Source organism: Rhinopithecus roxellana, chromosome 13, assembly GCF_007565055.1.
Source record: "Rhinopithecus roxellana isolate Shanxi Qingling chromosome 13, ASM756505v1, whole genome shotgun sequence".
Taxonomy (NCBI): Eukaryota; Metazoa; Chordata; class Mammalia; order Primates; family Cercopithecidae; genus Rhinopithecus; species Rhinopithecus roxellana.
Window position 1 is genome coordinate 22,813,458 of NC_044561.1, and position 25,862 is coordinate 22,839,319.

Sequence of the window (25,862 nt, forward strand, 5' to 3'; positions counted from 1 at the left end):
CTCAACAAAGCTCATTAGGTGTCAGCCACTCATCTCACTTTATTTTGCCAAGGAAGGTGACACAAGGATCTGTGTGTGCAGAAGTGGATGGGCCCGAGGGGACAGTGCTGGGGTCAGGGATTCAGGAAAGGAGACCTTCAGATCCACAAGGGAATGGCCATGCTGCTTCTCTCACTTGAGCCGGGAGCTCCACATCATAAAGCGTCTGGGGTTTCCACTACCATTCCTGGCTTGCTGGGATAGGGAAGGGATTGTAAGTGCTGCCCCTGACACCAGCTGCCACTCATGGAGCACATGTCCAGGGACTTCTCATGCAACAACCCCATTTTCTGGGGAAGGAAATAGAGGCTTGGAGATAGGGAGTGATTTGCCTTGGGGTCACACACAAAACTGACTCAAACCCAGGTCCATCCACCTCCCCATCCAAACCTCTGCTTGTTGCTCTGCAGCCACCCGAAGGCCCTGGCCCGGCAGGGCAGGGTACATGGTGGGCTTTGGACAGATGATGACAGGAAGCCCGCTCTGTGGGGTATCCTAGGCTTCGGTTTTCTCATCTCACAGATGAGCTTAAACTGGCATCTGTCCCGGGTACCTCTCAAGGCAAGACTTACCTGAGATAAAGATGAAAAGGGGGACGTTGAAAATGGTACCTGTCGGCCGGGCGTGGTGGCTCAAGCCTGTAATCCCAGTACTTTGGGAGGCCGAGACGGGTGGATCACGAGGTCAGGAGTTCGAGACCATCCTGGCTAACACCGTGAAACCCCCGTCTCTACTAAAAAAAAAATACAAAAAACTAGCCGGGCGAGGTGGCGGGCGCCTGTAGTCCCAGCTACTCGGGAGGCTGAGGCAGGAGAATGGCGTGAACCCCGGAGGCGGAGCTTGCAGTGAGCTGAGATCCGGCCACTGCACTCCAGCCCGGGCGACAGCGAGAGTCAGTCTCAAAAAAAAAAAAAAAGAAAAAGAAAATGGTGACTGCCGCTAGGGGTGGGAGGACGCTCCTGATCCCCTTGGTTGGTATCAGAATCTGTGCAGCCAGGGGTTGTTGATTACCTACCGTGTACCAAGTGCTGGTGAGCCGCTCACTGCACAGTCAGCGCTCAGGCAGCCAAGCAAGCAAAGGCCTCAGAATCCTTCCTCGTTTGCAGATGGGAAACTGAAGCTTGGCGATGTGCAGTCTTTTGGCCAAGTTTGTCCAGGAGGTGAATGGCTGGCCAGATACACGTTTGGGAAACTCTGAGCTCCAAGCTTGATGGACTGGCAAGGGGGCCTCTCCTGTTGGCACCTTGGTACGGATTTGAGCAAACAGGGATAACCCTGCCCCCACCCAGCAAGGCCCTGTGGTCACCTTGTTTTTTTATAGGGAGGGAGGACCCAGGGGGGACTAGAGCCTGGGTCTGGCAGTGGGCATTAACCTTGTTATACCAAGGTAGGGTCTGGGTAGCAGACAGCTCATCAGCTCTATATGCTACTCACGAGCTGAGTGGCCATTCTCCAAGCCTCAGTTTCTTCAGCTGCAAAATGGGACTGATTTCTGCATATAATGTAGAAATTAACTTAAATGCAGTAAAAAGGCCTTGCACAAGGCCTGCTCTGAGGGAACATTTGGTACTTGTCAGCAGCTGTTGGTGGTAGGATTAACCATTCCGTGCCTCAGTTTTCCTCTTTGCAAAATGGGGGTACTAGTAATTAACAATAATGGGAAACGCATGCATGATGCCTGCTACGTGCAGAGACCTGATCTGAGCATTGTACATTCACTGATGAGTTATATTCACAGCCCTAGGAGCCAGACTGTATTATGAACTCTACTTTCCAGAGGAGGAAACCGAGACACAGAGGTGAAAACCGTTGACAGAGGTCACCCAGGCAGACAGTGGCAGCTCCCCTCTTCGGGTTACGAGGATTCAATAGGACTGCAGCCAGAGCACACACCTCACAGGGCCAGGTCGGGCTAGCTCCAAAGTCTCCACCGGGGGACACAAACTGAGGCTCAGTGAGGCACAGCCACTTGCCTGAGGCCACACAGCCAGTTAAGGGCAGAACACGACCTAACTTGGGTCTTTCAGGGTCCAAGCAGCCAGGTCTTTTTTACTCTCTCTGCCCTGTTCTGTGCCTCACATGCAGTAAGCGCTGGATAAACGCACTGTCCCACCCCCCACCCCAAGCCCCTTATTCCTGCAGGTCCAGGTCAACTCTTTTCCTGTCATTCTGGCTGCTGTTTACTAGGGAGGCAGGGAGGACAGGCTGAGACAGAAAGAGGCACCTGGTTTTCATGGCTCTCTGCTCCTGGGTGGCACAAGGCTGAGATCCTGGGCCCAGAAAGGAGCTCCTGGCAGCCTCCCTCCTATGGGGAGGTGGGAACTCCTGCTTCTCTGGCCTCTCCAGGTCAGGCTGGTGGGGTGGGGGCTAGTGAGCCTTGGAGACTGCTCAAATCAGTTTCAGTGTGTGCTGTGGCTGCAGCCGTTGCCCCCACCATTTCATCTCCTCCTGAAACGTTGGAGGAGTCTGACCCCACGGAAATCTCACCTGTAGGGGCTCATTCTTTCCAGCCATGCTTCTGAAGCCCCCTTCGGGCACCCCAAGCAGCCCCCACCTCTCTATGGCTTTGTCCCAGGAAGGGACCTGCAGGAGCTCCCGGCCCTTTGGAGAACAAAGGGCTCATTGAGGCACCAAGGCCAGGCAGAGGTGGGGAGGAAAGAGGTGGGTGAGCAACAGACAGGAGCTGATAAGGCAGGAGCCCACAGGGACTGGGTTCAAATCCTGCTTCTACCATGCAAACCTGGCATGAACCCTAGCATCTTGACTCTGGGAGCCTCGATTTACCCATCTGTGAGATGGAGATGACTAGGGGACAGTGAGATAACGTGCATTGTTTTCAGTGGCTGGTTATTACCTCTAACTGTTCCAGTCATGAATTGTGGGGTTGAATACTGTTGATATAGATACAGAGACCATCATGGTGTACTGGAACCCCCTGGGGCCAGCTGTATCTTAAAATTCAGAATTTTGGAGAACCCAGAAAGGTGAGCAAGCCAGGGCTGTAGAGCATGTGCTCTGTGACATCCCCGGGAGGCTGAAATCAAATATTAGAACTCATTGGAATATTCACATTAGGTTGGGATAAATAAAGACCTTCAGGCATGTGAGTTTGAGAAGATCTCTCTGTTTTGAGAGCTATTTTAGATTTTAGGATTGCACATAATAGAGTGTGAAGCTTTACTGCCATCATTCATTCATTCAGCAAATATTTATTGAGCATCTATGTGCCAGATTCTGTTTCAGGCTTGGGGGATTGATTAACTGGGAGGCGGAGCAAAGCCCCTGTCCCATGGGGCTCACGATGGGGTGTGTGGGGCAATGTCTACACCTGCGTCTACATGGACCTGGGGGTTTGTGGAGGCATCAAGCCTTGCTCACACATGAGGAAGCCAGTGTGGAGGGAGAGGATCTGCCCGGGGTCAGTAGCCAGAATCTGAACCAGTGCTGTCCATCCAGAACACTTGTGTTTTCTTAGAATCTTTTTCCCGTATTGAGTTAAAGGTGGGCATGGGGATGGGATGGTGAAGGGCTCCTGACGTGGCCGACTTGAAGATAAGAGAAAAGGCCAGGGTGTGAAGGGACTTGCCACGGGTGCCCACAGCCCGAGTCATCTGTGATTCCCTGAGCCTGGCTCTCCCGGGCTGGAAGAATGCTGTGTGTGACTCCGGAGTATCGGATGATCCCGGGTTGGAATTCCACTAGACTTCCTGCTCATTGTGTGGCCTTAGGCAAGCCAGGTGGCTTTGGAGGCCTCAGTTTCGTCAGCTGTATGATGGGCTCTGTGGCTCCCACTGAAGGCCCTCTGGAAGGACTGAATTTGCTGATGGGTGTGGAAGGGACCTAGAGCTGCTCAGGCTCCAAAATGAAGTGGCTTTTCTCCCTGGAGCTTGGAGCAGGGATTTCCCCCTTCAGAAAGCAGCTGTATCACTTGGGGCTGGGGACACGGGGCCACTTAAAAGACCCCAGAGGCCCAGGCTCTTGTCCAGACTTGCCCCACTGGATATAGGCTCTGGAATTCAGTCTTCTGGGCAGGCAGCATATCCCGGGTTGAGAGATTACCCTGGCTGCCCAACTGTCCCGTCCTGGAGCCTGCTGACCTCCTGTGCTGGGCAGGTGGAGAGGTGGCCAGGCCAGTGTCACGTGGGGGTGGGGGATCAAGGGCTGTGAGCTGTGAGCTCAGATTTTGTTGGGCTGGGCTTCTTGCCATTTCAAGGCAGGTTGGCCACATCATTTGCAGGGCCTGGTACAAAATAAAAACATAGGCTTTTGGATTACAGGTGTCACGGGTCACTTTCAGAGGCCGAGGCAGGAGGATCACTTGAGGGCGGGAGTTCAGGACCAGCCTGGGCAACACAGCAAGACTCCGTCCCTACAAAGAATAGAATAGAAAAATTAGCTGGACGTGGTGGCATGCACCTGTAGTCCCAGCTACTTGGGAGGTTGAGACAAGAGGATGGCTTGAGGCCAGGAGTGGAGGCTGCAGTGAGCTACAATTGTGCCACATCACTCCAACCTGGGCGACAAAGTGAGACCTTGTCTCTAAGAAAAACAAATAAAAAATTCTAGGCTCCTCGTTCAAAAAGCAGAAAAAATGGCATTAAGAAAGGTACTAAAATATAAAGACTTTTTCCTTTCTTCTGTAGCCTCTCTCTCTTGCCTTGTCATGGTATTTTTTACTTGCTATTTAATATCCTTCTAAATAAAGAAAAATTAAACTTTTATAAGTTATTAGCATGAATTTTACCACTCATATTTATATTATACAATGCCTGTTTTAAGTGCAAATATTAGAGCATTTAACTTGTAAGCAGAATCACTGAAATGACACAATTCATATTTATAGCTTGCACACATATAGGTATTTCATTATTACCAGAATGACAGAAATGCTGCTCAAAACTAACTCAACAGTTATTATTATTATTGTTATTGTTATTTTGAGGCATTGCCTCGTTCTGTCACTCCAGCTGGAGTATACTAGTGCTATCCTAACTGACTGCTGCCTTGAACTCCTGGGCTTAAGAGATCCTCCTGCCTCAGCCTCCTGCGTAGCTAGGACTACAGGCACACGCTGCCACACCTGGGCTAAATTTTTAAATTTTTGTTGAGATGGGGGTCTTGCTATGTTGCCCAGACCAGTCTCAAACTCCTGGCCTCAAGTGATCCTCCTGCCTTGACCTCCCAAAGTGCTGGGATTATGGGTGTGAGCCACTGCGCCTGACAAATCAACTGTTTTTATTTCACTTCTTGCCACATGCATACTGTTCGAATACTCTCTACTTTTGGCTTACTGAAGAGTGAGGAAAGGCTGAAAGAAAAAGGAACTATGGGTTCTCTGTCTTCCTCTTTCCTCCATTCTTTTCCTGCAGAAGTAAACATGAGTCCTTTAATTAAACATTGGTCCTCTGTGTGTCTTAGAACATCATTGCCTCTTTCTGCCCTCAAGGTAAAGAAAAGTGTATGGAGAGTGGGGCCTCCTGAGGACGTTACCACTCCCACCTAGTCTTAGACACAGCCTGCTTATGACTGCCCCCATCACACACTTGTGAAGGTGGCCCTGCTTCAGCGGTGCTACTTCCCATACAGATGGGGAAACTGAGGCTCAGAGAGGGACAGAGACTCAGATGAGATCAGAGATGGCCAAACTAGGACCTCCCCGAACCTCAGTTTCCTCCTGATTGGATTGGAAATAAGATTTGTGTCATGGGGATGGGGTGTTGGTGAGGGCAGAAGTGGGGTTAAGCTCATTCCTCTGCCTCCTACAGTTCAAGCATTTGCTCATTTATTCATTCAACAAACATTAGCTGACCACCACCTCCTGCGTGCTGGGCAAGGTGAACCTGATCCCACTCCTTGAGGAACTTCTAGTTTGGTGGGTGGGATTCTCTATTCCTAGCCTAAGTGCACTGATTGGAAACTTTCAGACCCTGAGACAAAGGTCAGGACTATCATTGTCCTGTAAGTGACCAGAGGGTTGGGCATTAGTGCTAGTGCCTGACTGAAGTGCCACTGGAGATGGCTGAAAATTTCCTGGGAGTTTCAACAGCTGGAGAAAGGGCATTCCTGGAAAAGGGTGCAGCCTGGTGGGCAAAGGGCAGCTGAAAGAGTTTCAGCAGAAACTACCGAAGCCGGGAACCTTGAGGATTAGGTGAAGGCAAAGACGGAGGTTTAAGCCAGAGTCTCTCAAAGCATTGCTCAAGGGTCATGTGATTCCAAATTCTAGGCGCGCATTTCTTTGGCCCAGGCCCCCAGCCAAGATTTCAACTTGGAACTTGGCTCTCTGCATGAAGCTGAAGGAATTCCTGACAGCCCTGCTGATGGCCTAGATGTCTCAGGTTTTTCTTTTCTTTTCTTCCTTCCTTCCTTCCTTCCTTCCTTCCTTCCTTCCTTCCTTCCTTCCTTCCTTCCTTCCTTCCTTTCTTTCTTTCTTTCTTTCTTTCTTTCTTTCTTTCTTTCTTTCTTTCTTTCTTTCTTTCTTTCTTTCTCTTTCTTTCTTTCTTTCTCTTTCTTTCTTTCTCTTTCTTTCTTTCTTTCTTTTTCTTTCTTTCTTCCTTCCTTCCTTCTTTCTTTCCTTCTCTCTTTTTTCTTTCTTTTTTCTCTCTTTCTCTTTCTCCTTCCTTCCTTCCTCTCTTTCTTTTTTCTTTCTTTTTCTTTCTTTCTTTCTTCCTTTTTCTTTCTTTCTTTCTTTCTTTCCTTCTTTCTTTCTTTCTTTCCTTTCTTTCTTCTTTGTGTCTTTCTCTCTCTTTCTTTCTTCCTTCTTTCCTTTCTTCTTTCTTTCTCTCCCTCTCTCTCTTTCTCTCCCTCTCTCCCTTCCTCTCTCTGTCTCCTTCTTTCTCCTACCCTCTCTCCCTCCTCTCTCTCCTAGCCTGGGGACCAGAAGTCCCTCAGCTGAATCCCTGCATGAAAATAGCAGCTGCCTTGTTTATCCAGCTGACTATGTGTCCAGTACTGTGCCAAGCCCATGTATCTTTTCTACAAATCCTCACCCAACCTTATTTTAGAGATGAGGAAACAGAGCGCAGAAACCTGAAGTTACAACCCCAGGATCATTGTGAATGAGGGAGCTGGGCTTCAGCCCACGCCATTTGAAGCTCACCTGTGGGCCCTGAACCTCATGTTTAGGCCTGCATGGTCAAGTTTCCCTGCTCTTTCATTCATCTGCCTCCATTTCCTTTATTTTGTTCATCTGCCTCCATTACCTTCTCCCCTGCCCATGACCTCCTAACCATCCTTCAGAACCCTGCTCAAATACCTCTTTGTTTTTTCAAGCACCCAAGCAAGGAACATTTCATTTCTCCCTCCTACAAGTAATTGAGCACCTTCATATTCTAGGCATTGTGGTAGGCCCTGGGGAAACACTGAATAATACACTGACTTGTTGCCACCAATTAACAAGGAAACACAAACCAATACATTGTTATTAGCTGTAAAAACAGTTATGAAGGACATGAACTGTGTGCTCTAATAAAGAGTGATGAAGTGGAACTACTGTGTACTGGGTGATCAGAGAAGGTCTTTGGAAAAGGAAGGATTTGAGAACTTCCAGGCAGAGGAAGGCAAGAGCAAAGGCCCAGAGGTAGGGAGAGTTTGATGTGTGTGAAGAAACAGCAAGTTTGCCAGTGTGACTGGAGCAGAAAGAGAAAGGAAAGACTGGTAGGAGGTGAATCAACGAAGCAGGTAAGCCTCCCTTAGCATAGTTCCCTAAGGCACTGAAGTTTTAAGGTATCTGCCTCCTTCCTGGGGCAGAGGGGTCAGATCCTAGTGGTGTCGCCAGGGCAGGGCCTGACACCTAGGAGGTGTGCAGCTGAGATGGCGTGAAGCAGGGTAAGCCAGTAGGTGATAGACAGCTCCGCCCCCTCCCTCCTTTCTTCCCTTCAAGAAAGAGGCTGGGCCCTTCCCATTTGTCTGGCTCCCTTGGGCCACCCTAAGGTGGCCATAAGTCAGCTTGGTGGGGGTGGGCAAGAGGGGTGCTGCTGCAGGACCTGGGAGGGGCCAGGGCTGTGCTCTTGTGGGCGTCAGGCACCATCTGCAACTCGTTTTCTTGTGTCATTTGCATTTCTCTGAAATTATTTTTTTTTAAGGATCCAGCCAAATGCACTGTCACGCAGGCTGCAGATTTAAAAGAGTGTGGGGGGTTGGGGGAGAGCAGTAGGCACTGGGTGTGGCCCTTCCTGGCGTCTGGCTTCCCTGAACTCGCTCTCCAACCCCCTCCCAGCCAGAGGCCACCAGGGCTGGGCTCTTGTTGTGGAGCGGATAAGAGTCGTGAGTCATGCACAACTAGGGCTGCAGGGGCGTCCCCTGTGCCTGGCTTCATGTTCAGAAAGAACCATTCAGATTTCACAAGAGTCCTGTGCAAGAGGAGAGCCCATTATCTGCCCTGCTAGGGACACCAAGGCTCAGAGCCTGCTCACAGCAAGCAGAGGGCTGGAACTTCCGGCAAACTTGCAGGGTAACTCCCATTCTCACATTAAGGTGGCCAGATCTGTCAGATGGAATACAAGTCTGCCAGATTCACAGGCTATTGTCTCTCTGCTTAGGACAGGAAGGGTTCCCAGAGGTCCTTCAGCACAACCAACCATTGTAAAGACGAGGAAAACTAAGTCCTTCAAATAGACGGGAAGGGGTGGGGTCAGGGTTTGAACTAAGAATGTCTGCTTCAGAGAAGGATGAGTTATATAACTTCAACCATAAAACAGGTATGTCTCCTACAAATGTGGGGCTGGCTCTGTGCAGAGAGGATTGTGGGGGAGGTAGACTTCTGTGTGAAGCCCTCCCTGGTACATCATGCATGCCAGTGTGTCCTCACCAAAGGGCTGGGTGCATTCGCCTTAGTGGGACATGAGATAAATAATTTTGAATTCCCCATTGAGACAGCTATTTCCTCCCAATTCCTCTCATGGCATCAGGGAAAGACTCCTGTTGGTGCTAATACCTCTTTTACACCTGTCTCCAACTCACGCTTGTCTCCCTTTTTGACAAAGAAGTCCAGAGCCTTCTACGGGCAATGCCGTCCAGTTAGGATAGAGTGGAGTTTCGTTGAGGAGCCATTTGAACTGAATCCTGAAAGGTCACTGGGAGCTTGAGAGGAAACTGGGAAGAATATTCTGTGTGGCAGGAACAGCAGGTATATCGTACAGGAAATATAGGGAAGCATGGCATATTTTGTAGAAAGGGGAGCCACTTGATGTGATTGTAGGTGTGAGTGATAAGGCAGAAAGGGGCACAAGGGGAAAGGCCCCTGATGCCACGTGATGATGGAATGGCTTTGAGCAGAAGCAAGGTTTTGGGGGGAGTGACACTAGAGGCAGCTAGGCAGTTACAGGATTTTATCAGTGCTCCAGGCTAAAGTTGATGGTGACCTGCAGGAGGACAGTGGCTTTGGGGATGAAGTCATCAGAGCTGGCCTAACCACTAAGTTTTGTATAATGGTAATAGTGATGATGATGATGGTAAAGATATGGTGAAGATAATAGTGATGATGATGGTGGTGATAATGGTGGTGGTGATGGTGATGATAATGATAATGATGATGGTGGTGGTGATGTGATCATAATGATAATGATAATGATGGTGATGGTGATGGTGGTGATGATGATTGTGATGATAGTGATGGTGGTGATTATGGTGATTATGTTGATGGTGGTTGTGATGGTGATAATATTGGTGGCGATAATGATGATGATGATAATGGTGATGGTGATGATAATGGTGGTGATGGTGATGATGATGATAATGATAATGATGGTGTTGATGATGGTGATGATGACTGTGATAATAGTGATGGTGGTGATATTGATGGTGGTTGTGATGGTGATAATGGTAGTGATACTGATGATGATGATAGTGATGGTGGTGATGACGATGGTGATAGTGATGGTGGTGATGATAATGGTGGTGGTGGTGATGATAATGATAATGATGGTGTTGATGGTGATGATGATTGTGATGATAATGATGGTGGTGATTATGTTGGTGGTTGTGATGGTGATAATGGTGGTGATAGTGATGATGATGGTGATAGTGATGGTGATGATAATGGTGGTGGAGGTGACGGTGATGATAATGATAATGATGGTGTTGATGGTGGTGATGATTGTGATGATAGTGATGGTGGTGATTATGTTGATGGTGGTTGTGATGGTGATAATGTGGTGATACTGATGTTGATGATAGTGATGGTGATGATGATGATCGTTATAGTGATGGTGATGATGATAATGGTGCTGGTGGTGATGGTGATGATAATGATAATGATGGTGTTGATGGTGGTGATGATTGTGATGATAGTGATGGTGGTGATTATGTTGATGGTTGGTTGTGATGGTGATAATGGTGGTGATAGTGATGATGATGGTGATAGTGATGGTGATGATGATAATGGTGGTGGTGGTGATGGTGATGATAATGATAATGATGGTGTTGATGATGGTGATGATTGTGATGATAGTGACGGTGGTGATTATGTTGATGGTGGTTGTGATGGTGATAATGGTGGTGATACTGATGTTGATGATAATAGTGATGGTGATGATGATAATGGTGGTGGTGGTGATGGTGATGATAATGATAATGATGGTGTTGACGATGGTGGAGATGATTGTGATAATAGTGATGGTGGTGATGATACTGATGGTGGTTGTGATGGTGATCATGACGATAGTGATGGTGGTGATGACGATGGTGACAGTGATGGTGGTGATGATGATGAGATGATAATGATGGTGATGGTCATGATGGTGATGATTTTAATGATGATGGTGGTGATGTTGATGAAGGTGATGATGATGGTGGTAACAATATAATAATAGTACCAACTGATGTTTACTTTCGTATTCTTCATCTCAATGTCATTATGAGGCCACTTTCCCATGCGATTGACACCAGTTTAATCCCCATTTTTCACATGAGGAAACTGAGGCTTGCCTGTGGCCATCTGGCTACAGAGTGGCAGAGTAGGGATGGGGTGCCAGATTGGCCTGACTTCTGAGCACTGAGCTCTGGACTCCATGCATTCTGTTTTCAGCCAGCAGTTGGGAAGGGCTGTGCCCTATCCTTCCCCTGTGCCCAGGGTGCTGAGATGTCAGATTTCTCTCTTCCTAGGCCTTTGTCCTGCTCTGACCCTGTGGGCTAAGCCTTTGAAGGCTCTGGTTGCACTTTTAGCTGGGGGCTTGTCATCCCCTTGGCATCAGTAGCTGTGCTCTGGTCCCAAGCAGGAGGGAGGGAAACCTTTCCATAGCCCACAGCCCTTTCATGCCAAACCCTGCCTGAGTGAGATGAGTGTGGAGGAATTTGGTCATATGGATCCAATTTCTCTTGAAATATGTAGCGAATGGTGCTGGACAAAGGCAGGCTGCATTGGCTGGACCTGAAATATGTAGGTGACTGCTTCTGAGATGTTTGACAACTCCAAGACTCAGCTGAATGGGCCTGCAGTACCTGACTGTGGCAACTGGTCCAGGAGGGAGCAACTGAATGCCATAACTCATTCCGTATGTGTGCCAAGGACACATGGACAGAGACCAAGATGCAGGGAAATTGGGCCAGGCTGGGTGACATACAGAGCAGGGCTGCGCAGGCAAAAGGGACCCTTCCAGATGGCACAGCATCACATAGTGTCAAGAATGAAGTTTAAAAGTTATTTTTACATTTTCCTACTTTGTGACCTGAGTCTCTTGACCTTGCTGAGCCTTAAGGGTTTCTACTGTCAAATGGGGAAAGCAGATTTAGAGGGAATTGAGCAGAGCCAAAGTGAAGTAGGAGGCAGAACTCAACTCCAGAGGTGGGGCTCAGACACTGGACGAAATTGAAGACTAGCTAAAACAGGGCCAGGATGGAAGCAGCTTTCCACAAGACTCACCCACCAGTGTGCCATGTCAGTTTGCCATTGCCATGGCAACACCTAGAAGTTATGCCCCTTTCCATGACAACCTCAGAAGTTACCATCCTTTTCCTAGAAATTTCTGCATAAACTGCTCCTTATTTTGCATGTAATGAGAAGTGGGTATAAATATGACTGCAGGACTGTCTCTGAGCTGCTACTCTGGGCACACTGCCTATGGGGTAGCCCTGATTTGCAAGGAGCAGTACCTCTGTTGCTGTTTAACAGTACCTCTGTTGCTAGCTTGTGCTTGAATTCTTTCCTAGGCAAAGCCAAGAACCCTCCCAGGCTAAGCCCCAATTTTGGGGCTCACCTGTCCTGCATCAAAAGCAGGCCTTTTGGTTTCATCTACACAGAATATACCCCCACCAATCCCACAACCGTCCTTTCCTTCCAGGCATCTGTTCTTCCTCTTCTCAATATGTGCTTCTGATGGGGGCTGCCAATCATATTATCCTACTCTCTGACTGCTGTGACTGGGCTAAAGATGGTCATGTGACTCTTACTGGGCCAATCAGAGCTCTTCTCTGGGATTTTTGCTCTTGGGCTGGATGAAGGCAGTCCCTTTTTCTCCATGAAGGTGAGTCCTGAGCTGTCTGTGGCTGTGTTCCCCACTCTGTGAAGATAAGGAAAAAAGAAAGTGACCAGTAAAAAGAGAGGCAGATGAAGTCAAGGGCAAGGTCTAGATGAGGTTGGCATCCTGGAAGCCTGTCTCACAGCTGTCCTTCCCATAGAATGTTTGATAACAAGAGCTAAGAACAATGCCTGTTTTGCTTAAACTAACTGAATTTGTGTTTCTGTCTCATACATCTAAAACCATACTGATAAATGCAAGCCTTTCCTGACTTCCAAGGCGTCTGTGTGGTTCATTACCCTTGTTGTTCCTCGGGGTCACTCTTGAGATGGGTACCCCTATTTCTGTTTACAGATGTCAGTAATCATAATCATGTCAATTTCCCAAGAACTCAATGCTGTGCCAGCTACTGAGCTGAGCTTCTCGTAGAAATTATTATACTGAATCCTACAGTGTCCCTGGAGGTAGTGTTTATTATTTTCCCCATTTTGCACATACGGGAATAGAGGTGCAGAGGGTCAAGGGGCTTACTCCAAGTCACACAGCTGACAAATGACAGAGCTAGAATTTAAACTCAGGTCCAGTTTTCAACCCCCATGTTACTGGTCTGTGCAGGTGGTATTGATGATGAAGAGCAAAGATTTATTGAGCACCTACAGGGTGGCAATTACTTCAAACATGTTGTCTCTTTTAGTTCTCATGATGGCCTTATGAGGTAGGCACTATTTTTATTCCCATTTGGCAGATGAATACATAGAGGCTTAGGGAGGTTGGGTGACTTACCAAATACGAAGTGGTTAGAAAATGGCAGAGCCACAATACCTGCGTTATTTCAAAGTTGGTGCACAGAAATTCTACATTGTGAGCTCTGTGGTGTTAAACTGACTGGAAAAGTCCTCAGTTTATCTTTACCCACTCCTTCCCTTATCATGCCCCTTTATGATGTGGCTTTGCAACTCCTTCCATCAAAAGATGGAATCTATTCCCCATATCTTGATGCTGGATGTCTTACTTAGCCCAGGCTGCCATAACAAAGTGCCATAGACTGGGTGGCTTAAACAACAGAAATTTATTTTCTCATAGTTTTGGAGCCTGGAAGTCTGAGATCAGGGTGCCAAACATGGTTGGATGCTGGTGAGGGCTCTCTTCCTGGCTTGCAGACAGCCACCTTCTTACTGTGTCCTCACATGGTGGAGAGAGGGAGAGATCTCCCTGTTAATTTTCTTATAAGGCTACAGTCTGATTGGATTAGGGCCCCACTCTTATGACTCCGTTTACCCTTAATCACCTCTTAAAGACCTTGCCTCCAGATATAGTCACACTGGGGGTTAGGGCATCAATATATGAATGTTGGAGGGAAGCAATTTAGTCCATAGCACTGGACTTGTGTTAGCCAGTAGAGTGTGGCAGAAATGGCATTGTGCTACTACCAAGGAGGGCCTAAAGGAAATTTTCAGTTTCTATGCTTTCTCAAAATACCTTCATCTGCCATGAAAATAAGCCTGGGGTAACATGATGGAGGATGAGAGCCAAGCTGTCCTAGTTGAGGCCATCCTTGACCCACCTGGTAGCTGACTGCAGATACATGAGTGAGCCCAGTCATGACCAGAAGAACAGCCACACTGAGCTCAGCCCAACTGCAGATCAGTAGAATTGTGAGCTAAATATGTTTCTTGTTTTAAGCCAGCAAGTTTTGACATAGTTTGTTGCACGCAAAACCTAATTGATACAGAGACATTCTTGTGAGTGAATCCAATTGGGGTTGTTTCTTTTTTTTTTTTTCTTTTTAGATGGAGTCTCACTCTGTCTCCAGGCTGGAGTGCAGTGGCATGATCTCAGCTCACTGCAAACTCCGCCTTCTAGGTTCAAGCAATTCTCCCACCTCAGCCTCCTGAGTAGCTGGGACTACAGGCACCCGCCACCACATCTGGCTGATTTTTGTATTTTTAGTAGGGACGGGGTTTCACCATGTTAGCCAGGATGGTCTCAATCTCTTGACCTCATGATCCACTTGCCTCGGCCTCCCAAAGTGCTGGGATTACAGGTGTGAGCCACAGCACCCAGCCCAATTGGGGTTGTTTCTAAGAAATTTGGGGGCATGGAGTCAAGCCAAGGGGAAGTGAGAAGAGGTAGGGCCTTGGGTTGGAAAGCTAGAGAATATATTTTCAATGTATCAAGCTGGGAAAAGGCATTTAGGAAAATAGAAATCAAGACAGTATGAGTCCGTGTTGATGAGCTCTAAGCAGATAAGCAGGTTGATTGGGCCCTCAGTCCATGGACACTAGATCTGCAGGTGGGCTCCTCTGTGGGTCTCCTGTGACCCACTGTGGACTGGGCTGGATGCTTACAACAGCCAGCTTAGGCCTGGCATCTCCTGTGCATTTCCACTGCAGGGAGGCTAGGGAAACAGCAGCAAAGGCTCTGGTATCGGATCTCCTGAGCTTGCATCCTGCCTCCCACTTTATTACCAGCGGCTAATCTTCCTTCCTCAGCCTCAGTTTCATCACCAATAAAATGCAGGCAAAAATAGTACCTACTTCCCAAAGTGGGGAGAATTCAAGGAGATTCTCTTTGTCAGTGTTGGCTTTCTTATTGTGGGGGTGGGGGTAGTTGGAGTTCTAGCTCTGGGTCCAAGATCTTGTAATTAACCTCCCTGAAATGGGGGTCACCCATGCCAGCTCTCAGAATGACTTGCATTTCAGGAGAGGTGCAGGTTCCTCCATGGGTTGGGCCCATGGCAGCGTTCTGCATGAGATCCTCGCCAAGGCAAGCCACAGGCTCAGTAAGGACTCCCCAGGCAACAACTTCCTAATGGACCATTTGTTTTAGATTGCCGGAGTTTCCACGATTGAAATCTCAGCATTGGTTGAATAAAAGCAAACCAAACATTCCTGGATTTTTGCTTTTCAGACTTGATGAAAAAAATGTGTGCTCCTCATGCTGCTGCAGAACAAACAAAACCAACCTTCAGTTTTGCCCTTTAGATGCTGGATTTCATGTCCTTTGCACAGTTCTAATATACGCCTGTCAGTTAATATTCTAGGCTGGGCATGGTGGCTCACACCTGTAATCTCAGGATTTTGGGAGGCCAAGGCATGAGGATAACTTCAAACCAGGAGTTCAAGACTAGCCTGGGCAACATAATGAGACCCTCCTCTACTAAAAAAAAAATTTTTTTTTTTTTTTTTTTTTTAGATGGAGTCTCGCTGTGTCGCTCAGTCTGGAGTGCAGTGGCACAATCTCGGCTGACCGCAACCTCCATCTCCTGGGTTCAAGCAATTCTCTGCCTCAGCCTCCTGAGTAGCTGGGATTACAGGCGCCCACCACCATGCCTGGCTCATTTTTGTATTTTTTTTTTAGTACAGACGAGGTTTCATCATCTTGACCAGGCTGGTCGTGAACTCCCGACCTCATGATCCACCTGCCTCAGCCTCCCAAAGGGCTGGGATTACAGGCGTGAGTCACCATGCCCGGACTAAAAAATTTTTTTTTTAAATTAGCCAGGCATGGTGGCGTGCAGCTGTGGCTCCAGCTACTCAGGAGGCTGACGTAGGAGGGTGGCTTGAGGCTAGGAGTTCGAGACCAACCTGGGAAACATAGGGAGACCCCTGCCTCTACTAAAAATATAGAAAAAAAGATTGGCTGAGTATGGTGGTGCACATCTGTGGTCCCAGCTACTTGGGACACTGAGATGGCTTGAGCCTGGGAGGTTGAGGCTGTAGTGAGCTGTGATTATACCATAGTACTGGGTGGCAGCCTGGGTGGTAGAACTGACCCTGTCTCAAAAAGCAAACAAAACAAAAGCCACACACAACACATTCTATCCCCGTATTAAAAGGCTTTTCTCTGGTGCCTATTCTCCCTTTCTCAGCTCTGTGCTTTTGGACCAGGAAGAGGTTAGGCAGCGGTAGGCTGATTACAATAACGGTCCCATTTCCCACCCCTCCCTGTGTTCACACCCTTTGCCATGTGACCCTGTAGTGTCCTCCTCTTCTGACTTTGGGCTCAGCCATGTGACTTGCTTTGGCCAACGGGATGTAAGCAACAGGACTCAGAAATCGTGTTGTGACTGGGCTCATTTGCTCTTGCCTCCTGCCCTTGCCAAGAGAAGGACATGCCTGGGCTAGCGTGCGGGAGGGTAAGAGGCATGTGGGGGACAGAACCGAGTTACCCAAGTCGTTCCAGCTGAGGCCAACCTAGACCAGCCGACAGCCAGCGGAACCCCGGACATGACAGCAAATGCAGCCATGACTTGCAGAGCCACCTGGCCAAGCATCCTAGATGTGCAAGCAACAAATAAATGCTTAACACAGGGCACCACTGAGGACATGTCATTATTTTGTCATGCAGATTTATTGTGACAAAGAGAACAGATAAGGATAGTGGGAGAGAAAGCGGGGGAGAAAATGTCTTCCCTAAGCCATCTCTGTGTCTCCTTTGCTGGATGTCACAATGGAGGACCCTGAGACCCCTTCTTGTCCACTCCCTGCATCCACCCTTTCAGGCAGGGAGAAGGTGTGACATTGGTTTTCTACGGCTGTGCTTAAGTACCTGTAATTAATAGCAAGGATGAATCCAAAGCCGCATCCTAGCCTGTGCGCCCCACCTGCCCACCCCACTCAGAGTAGAGTTTGCAGAAGTTGAGTAATTGTATTGTTTATTGCACTAAATGGAACATTAATCAAACTGCTTGAAGGCACTCAGGCTGTCCCCAAGGGCTGTGTGCTCTGCCGACTGTCTGGATGGAAAGTAGGTACTCGCTGGACCTGTCTAGTGGATGTGGGAGATCCGAAAAGCTCCAGCTTTTCGGATACCAGCCCCATGCCTCCCATGCCTCTCTATTCTTCCTGTGTTTTGGGCTCCATTTTACAGATGTGGGAGTTGAGGCCCAGAGGGGTCAAATCACTTGCTCAACATCACCCAGCAAGGAAGGGAGAGGGAGAAAATTTGAAGCCAGGTGCACATGTGTACAGAGCCAGGCTAGAAGCAATGCCCTTGCAGGGTCTCCTGGGTCACCCGGTAGACCTGTGAGCTGTTTTTCTCTGCTTTGCTGAGTCCTGGGAAGAGAGAGAATGAAGCAGGCAGACAACACTGATGCACAGAGACGATTTGTTTAAAGCAGCAGAAAGACTCCTGAGCATGGGACATCAGTAAATCTCCATAAAGTTGTCCTGATCAGGGTGCAAGGTATGGAGGAGAGAGTGGCATTGATGGGCACAACTCCAAGAAGTCTTGGGTGACTCTCCACCTCATTCCTTTGCGTGGGGAGGGGGTGTCTCTCCTCCCTGTTCTTCGTGACAAGGTGGTTATTTTTAAACCCCTCTTTTTGTAGTGTTCATGTCAAAGTCACCATGCAAAAATATGTCAGGCGTCCTGGGAAGTGACGTTCAGGCAGACAGGGCTCGGTAGAAGTCTGGGGCAGATGTTGGAGCAGCCAGGCGTGCAGCCTGGGTGGGGCTCCGATGAGTCACTCCACTCCTCCTCTCTGCTGCCCTGTCGCTGGGAGCTGTCTAGTTGGGAGTTTCCTAGGAAGAGAGACAGTAAGTCCAGCCAGAACTGACCATTCACTCCGTCTCCCAACCTGAGTCCTGGGTGCCCTCTCTCCACCTCCACGGAGCACCACGAGCTGATGGTGCTGTCCACCCCCTGCCACCAGCCTTAGGATGGTGGAACCCTGGCAGTCCAGCCTCCTTCCCACAATCTATTGTCCACACCTTGGCCAGAGTGCCCCTTCAAAAGACCAAATCCAATCACGCTCTCCCCTGCTCAAAACCCTTCCATGGTTCTACTCCCATTGCTTTCAAAACAAAGTTCTCCACTCTGTGCTCTCTAATCCTGCCTTCCTGCCAGCCTCATCTCATGGCACTCCCTGCTCATGTCACTCTCTGCCCTGGCTGCCCTGTACTCCATGGTTTGGCATGTGGTGGTCCCTCCGTTTAGACCACCCTTCCTCCAACTTCCTTTACCTGGCAGAGTGCTGTTGTTGTTGTTGTTGTTGTTTGTTTACTTTTTTGAGATGAAGTCTTGCTCTGTCGCCAGACTGGAGTGCAGTGGCGCGATCTCAGCTAACTGCAACCTCTGCCTCCCGGGTTCAAGTGATTCCACTCCCTCAGCCTTCCAAGTAGCTGGGACTACAGACGCGCACCACCATACCTGGCTAATTTTTTGTATTTTAGTAGAGATGGGGTTTCACCACACTGACCAGGATGGTCTTGATCTCCAGACCTTGTAATCTCCCTGCTTCGTCCTCCCAAAGTACTGGGATTACAGGCATGAGCCACCAAGCCTGGCCAGTGCTGTTTGTTTTAAACATCACTTCTAACAAGAACTGGGAGTTGGGATGAGGGTGGCAGGTATGGAGAAGCCACCTGGGTTGCTGGGATAAACTCAGAGGGGGAACAGTGATACGGTTTGGCTCTGAGTCCTCATCCAAATCTCATGTTGAATTATAATCCCCAGTGTTAGGGGAGGGGCCTGGTGGGCAGTGATTGGAACATGGGGGCAGATTTTCCCCTTGCTGTTCTCGTGATAGTGAGGGAGTTGTTGTGAGATCTGATGTTTAAAAGTGTGTAGCACTTTCCCCTTTGCTCCCTCACTCTCTTTCTCTCCATGGTAAAGACATGCTTACTTCCTCTTCATCTTCTGCCATGACCGTAAGTTTCCTGAGGCTTTCCAGCTATGCTTCCTGTACAGCCTGTGGAACTGTGAGTCAATTAAACCTATTTTCTTCATAGATTATGCAGTCTCTGATAGTTCTTTATAACAGTGTGAGAATGGGCTAATATAGGTAGCAATCCAGGAAGCCCATAAAATAAGATGACAGGAGCAGAGTCTAGACGAGGTAGACCAGCCAGACGATGGAGGGGAGTTTTCCTTGTCGCCTGTTAACTTGGAGAGCAGCTTACCTTGGGATTTTCAAGCTTTTTTGGAAACCTGAGTTTCTGAGAAGATCCTGGAGGCAATGGTAGGGTTCAAGTCCCCACTCTCTCTGTTTTGACCTCCTTTCACAAATCTCTCCCAGAATATTTTATTAGGAGGATATGTTTTGCAGCTTAAAAAAAAGTTTGAAAAACCATATGTTTTGAAGTCAGACTGCATATGTTCATGACCCTGCTCAGCCACAAAACTGTGTGGCTTTGGGTAAATTACTTAACTTCTCTGAATGGCTTAAATTCTCAGTTTCCTAATCTGTAAAATGGAAGTAATAATCGCACCGACCTCCCAGTTGTTTTGAAGAATGTGGCAGATTGTGTTTTTCAAAGATGGTCATAACCACATCTCTCATTCCTTATGCCCTTGCAGAATTTCACCATTTCCTCATCAAGAAGTTGAATGGAAGTCCCCTCTCCTTGAACTTAGGTGGGCATTTGAATTGCCTAAATCAGCAGAGTAGCATGGAGGTGGTGCTATAACTTCTGAGGCCGGGTCATGACCATGCCATGCACTTGTGCCTGGTTCTCCTAAGTTCCTATTTCCCAGAACCTGGCTGCCATGTTGTGAGGAAGCCCAAGAAGCCCATGGAGAGGAATGGAGACCCCACCCCCATGCCCCCAGTGGATAGCTCCAGCTGAGATCCCAGCTAACAGCCAGAACCAACGTGCCAGTCATGTGAGTGAGCTATTTTGGAGGTGGGTTCTCTACCCCACAGTTATATTGTCTCAGCTGATGCTGTGTGCAGCTGAGATGAGCTATCCGGCTACACCCTGTGTAAATTACAGATTATAATTGTTGTTGCTTTAAGGCACCATGTTTTGGGGTGAGCTGTAATATAGCAGTAGATTATTGGAACAAGGAAGAGGTAAGATAATGCACATGAAGTGCTTAGCACTAGACCAGGTGCATTAGAAGCACTTTTTACACAGGAGAAATTGAGCACAGAGACACTGATGGTTTGGCCCAAGGTCACACAGCTACTGGACATGTTTTCCAGTTACTGCTTCTGCTGCTTCTCTGCATGGAAGTAGTGAGGATGTGACTGTTGAGTTCTGAGCTGATCCTGGGGCTGGGGACCTAGCTCCTCTCCCCAAAGACTTGCACCCATTGCTGAGAGCAGGGTTTATCAACCAGGCCTGGGTGCTTCCAGACAAGCATGCTGCAAGTCACTTCCTCCCTGCCTCTTCCCTCCTGGGCCCTCAATGGCTGCCCCAGGAAGGTGGGGAAAAGTGGTTCCACTGGGCATTGGCAAGTGAAGAGCCCTGGAGGCAGGGAGGGGGCATCTCCTGGCACCAGCCCCTGCTTCCTGTCTGCTTGCAGCTCCTCTTCCCAAGCATAAGTGGCTTTGAGGGAGGATCTGGGTGACTCTTTCCTCTAGGCTTTAATAATACTGTTAATTAAGCAGCCAAGAGAAGAACACGGATGGCGCCAGCGAGGGGACAATGGTCTGAAAAGGGGACAGAGAGACAGATCAACAGCTTCCCATGCAGGGCTTTCAAAAGAGCAGCTGTGGGGAGCAGGCGGGCAGGGGACAGAAGGGACCCCGCCAGAGCTGAGCGCAGCGTGGCTGGGCAGGGAGGCGCTGGGATGAGCCCATGCCAGCTGCCCAGCTGTGCTTCTCTCTGGCACCCCCTGCCTGCCCAGCTGGACGAGGGCTTCTCTGGAGCTTCTGGACAGGCTGGATGAAACAGGCAGCCAGAGGGCACCAGCTGGTCCACACAGACCCCCCAGGAGACCTTATTTTGCCTTCATTTCCTCATCTACAAAATAGAAGGGTTGAACTAGTTTCCATTTCTTCTTACGTACCACTCTCAATTGAAGGTGGCTGCTTGAAACGTTGACTTGAGAAATTAGAAGCTGAATCAATGCTCCACGGAGAAGCATGCTGGGATTGATTTGTGATGTCTGCCATGAGTATAGGGTTGGCCATTTAGGGCATGAATGCTATCCATGGATTGGATCTCCGAAGGTCCATTCATTCATCCAATAAGTAGTTAAAAACCACCTACTAAGTGTAGGTCTTTTCACTCTGATCTTGTTTCCTTATTTATCCAATGAGTACCTACAGAGAAGTAGAGCCATCCCTCAGTATCCAGGGGGAATTTGTGCCAGGATACCCCATGGGTATGAAAATCCACAGACGCTCAAGTCCTTTATATACAAAGGGAATACTATCTGCATATAACCTACACATATCCTCCCACATACTTTAAGTCATTTCTAAACTAGTTATAATACCAATACAATGTAAATGCTATGTGAAAAGTTGTTATACTGTATTGTTCAGGGAATAGGAATAATGACAAGGAAAAAAGTCATGTTCAGTACAAACACAACCATCCATTTTATTTTTTCCAAATATTTTCACTCTGCGGTTTGTTGAGTCCATGGATGTGGAATCCACATATATGGAGGGCCAAGTGTACTTTCTTTTTCTCTGGGCTATGATCTTTGGAGACAGAGAAAATAGGAAGAAATCAGGGCCAAGAGAGAAGAGATATCAGGAGTGCTAAGAAGAAAGTGTTGGCATTTGCATATTGCCTTAAATCAGGTTGGCAAACCACAACCCCAGGGCTAATAAAGTTTGATTGGAATACGGCCCCACCCACCTGTTTATGTACGGTCTGTGGTGCAGAGTTGAGTGGTAGGAGGGACAGAGAACTTATGGCTCACAAAGCCTAAAGTAGTTACTATCTGGCTCTTTACAGATAACCTTTGCCGACCCTGCTGTATATAATTCAAGACATTTTCCTAGTCATCCTATCACTTGCTTTTCATGCCAACTCTCTGAGTTTAGCAGCGCAGATTTGATGAAGTCCCATTTTTCAGAAGAGGAAACTGCATTCCAGCCCCAGAAGGCTAGGCCTTGAACTTGAGCGTCCTATTTCTTTCCCTGGGCCTCCTCCACGCCGCCTTCCATCTGACTCAAAAACCTGCCAAGCTTTTCGATTTTGCTTCTGAAATCTCTGCCATCAGTCTCAGCTCCCAGTATCACTCACCTGATTGATGCTAACGTCCTCTGGGATTTCTCCTTCGAAGCTATCCGATAGTAGCTAGAGAGGTTTTTCTTAAATCCAAATCTAAATCAAATCTAACTCCAAATCTAAAGCCCAAATCTAACTCCTTTGCTCAGAGCCCTCCCATAGCTCCCCTGTGCTCCAGCCCAAAGCCTGAGCTCCTTAGCATGATCTGTAAGGTACTTGTTGTGCTTGGAGCTCGTCAGCTTCCCTGTATAGTCTGGGGGCATGTTGCTCCTTTGCTCCTCTCAGGAATTTCTCTCCACCCCATCACACAGGACTTCTCATTGCTAAGACCTCATTCTTTTAAGGCTCAACTCAGTCCACAAGCAGCCCCAAGGAAGCCCTCTTTGCTCCCTCCCCACATTCAGCCAGGTGAGTGCTGCCCCTGCCCATACTGACCTGGCCATTTGGGGCGTGAAGGCTATCCATGGATCGGATCTCTGAAGGTCCACTCTTTCAACCAATAAGCAGTTAAAAACCACCTACTCAGTGTAGGTCTTCTCTCTCTGATCTAGTTTCCTCATTTCTTCTTATTCACTACTGCATAGGCCTTGCATCCAGTAGGCATTCACTAAATGCACTCACAATCTTGCTGATGGGAACTTGCCCAGAGTTCTCAAACCCCAGGCCCCACTGTTGGCCTAATGCAGAGGTGCCCAGCCCCCGAAGATCCCCGAGGGCTCTCTACTCCTCCCCTCTCTGTGGCTGCCCCAGGGCCTGAATGGTTTGCAGCTGTGAATTTGCCAGGCAAGGACCAGGGCAGCTCTCTCGGCCTCATTACTTTTGGCATCTGTCTTATCCCTTAAGCATCTTCAGTGGGGAAGAAGAACAGCTTGATGGGAAAATGCCCTGACAGACATTCTACCATTAACACATTTTTCTCATGCCCTGACGTGGCCCCACAATCCTTCTGGAAGCATCTATAATGGACAGAAAAAGAGATGGCAGTAAGGCTACAATGTTTCCAGGGGCAGGGGAATGAAAGAAGGCAGACACTAACATCACCAAGTACCTACTGTGTGCCATATCCTATTCTGCTAATTACAGCTACCATTTGTATAGCCTTTACTTATGTGCCAGCCACACACACACACACACACACACACATACACACACACACAGAGCTCAGGACTAGCTTCAGGCATGGCTGGATCCAGGTGTTCCAACAATGTCTGCAGGGCAGGACCTGGTCCTATTTTCCTCTCACAGGCAAGCTCTTTTTACAGAATCCTGAGTAATCCCAGAACTATATTCTCTTGTCAGAACCATGACAAGAAAAACATAAAAAGCTTTTTATTAATAGTTTCAGCACAAGTTCCAGGACTCATTCTCACTGATTGTACTTGGGTCACATGCATGTTCCTGAGCCAATTACAGGACTAGGAATGGAGCTCTTTGATTGGCCAAGCCCAGGTCATGTGCCCTTCTAAGAGCTGGGGACTGGGATAAGTTTCCCTTAAACATCACAGAGGGAGGCCAAGGCAGGAGGATCACTTCAGGTCACAAGAGAAGTTGGCCAGCCTGGCCAACATGGTGAAATCTCATCTCTTCTAAAAAAATACAAAAATTAACTGGGCATGGTGGCACATGCTTGTAATCCCAGGTACTTGGGAGGCTGAGGCAGGAGAATCACTTGAACTCCGGAGGCAGAGGTTGCAGTGAGCTGAGATCGTGCCACTGTACTCCAGCCTGGGCAACAGAACAAGACTCCGTCTCAACAAACAAACAAACACAAACAAACAAAAAAAATCGAAAAACAACTAACATCACAGTCCAAGGGAGGTGGGAGAATGATGGATAATCCCTGAGGGAGAATCAGGGTGCTGGATAGGCAGAAACAATTGTCTATCACAGGGCCCTGCGAATCTCACTTTTATGTTACTAATGAGGACACAGAGTTACAAAAAGGCAAATGGACTGCCCAGACTCACAAGGCTGATACGCGGCAAAATCTTGATTGGAGCTCAGGACTCCAGGACTGATTTATAAAAATCCTGGGGAGGGTTGGCACGGTGGCTCCTGCCTGTAATACCAGCACTTTGGAGGGCTGAAGTGGGAGGGTCGCTTGAAGCCAAGAGTTCGAGACCAGCCTGGGCAACATAGTGAGACCCCATTTCTAAAAAAAACCCAAAAGCCCTAGGGAACAATAAACTGTCCTTCTTTTCTCTCCCCTGTATTTATTGAGCACTAATTATGTGCCAGGTACTATACTTTGGAGATTACAGTGGTGAATACGACAGATGTGGTCCCTGCATTGATGAAGCTTAAATTTAAAGAAGTCAGTTTCTTGCTTCCCTTTCTCATTGCTCTACTCTCCACATGGACAGCCCTCTCCACCCCACCAGTATCAGTCCCCAGTGACCTGTGTTCCAATCTTCCCTGACCTTCTAGGTCTAATTAGGGTAGTGTCATCCCCTCCAAGCCTACCTTGCTGGTTGCAGCCAGACCTTCCTTTCCTTGCCTGAGTCCTGCAGCCCCTCTCTCCCCTTAGGTCACCCCTGCTTGCCCCTGAGATGTGCAGAAAAGATGGGGAGGCTGCCCCATCCCCTGAGGTTCTTGTTGGGGGAGGGAGAGGCACAGAAGAAAGAGCATGGGCCAGGTTGGGTTCTAGAAGCTGTCACTGCAGGGGCACACCCACATACACACCACACCCACATACACACATGCACACATGCATACTCACTCATTTGCTCATTCGCAAGCATTTATTGTGTGCCTACTGTGTGCCAGGCACAGTGCCAGTATTAGGGACACAGTGGTGAACAAGAGCAGGTCCTGGCCCTACCCAGTCCCCACTCCCCACTCGCCAACAGGGAGCTCACAGAGTAAGCACACAGTGCTTCAAGAGAGAGACATATAGAGTGATGAGAGTGTATACCAGGAAGGGCTTCCTGGAGGAAGTGGCAGCTGAGATATGAACTAGGTAAAGAGCAGAAGGGACAAGCATTCTAGGCTGGGAGGGAACAGCATGTGTGAAGCATCTTCGGGGAGAGGAAGCATGAGCTCTGACAGGTTGAATGGAGGTCAGTGTGGCAGGAGTCTAAGAGAGACAGGGTGAGTCAAGACTTGGCTATGGGGAGGAGAGTGATGGGGCCACGGGAGCCATGGAGTGTTTTAAAGAAGGGAAAGGCAGAGTCAGACTTGGGTTTAGAAAGAGCCTTCTGGTTGCTGTACTGAGAAAGGCCTGAAAGTGCGGGTGCAGTTGGAGGGGGCAGCTGTGCCCTCCAGATGGACATGATAGGGGCCAGCAGTAGGGAGAATAGGTTAGGTTAGTAGGTGGCATGATGGGGAGGAGAAGCTGAATGATTTGAGAGAAATTTCAGTGGCAAAGAGGAAGGAGTGCAGGTGCCACTGGTATCCGTTGTGGGCAGTGGGAGGATACTCTGTACAACTCCTGCCTGGGGCCCCAGATACAGAG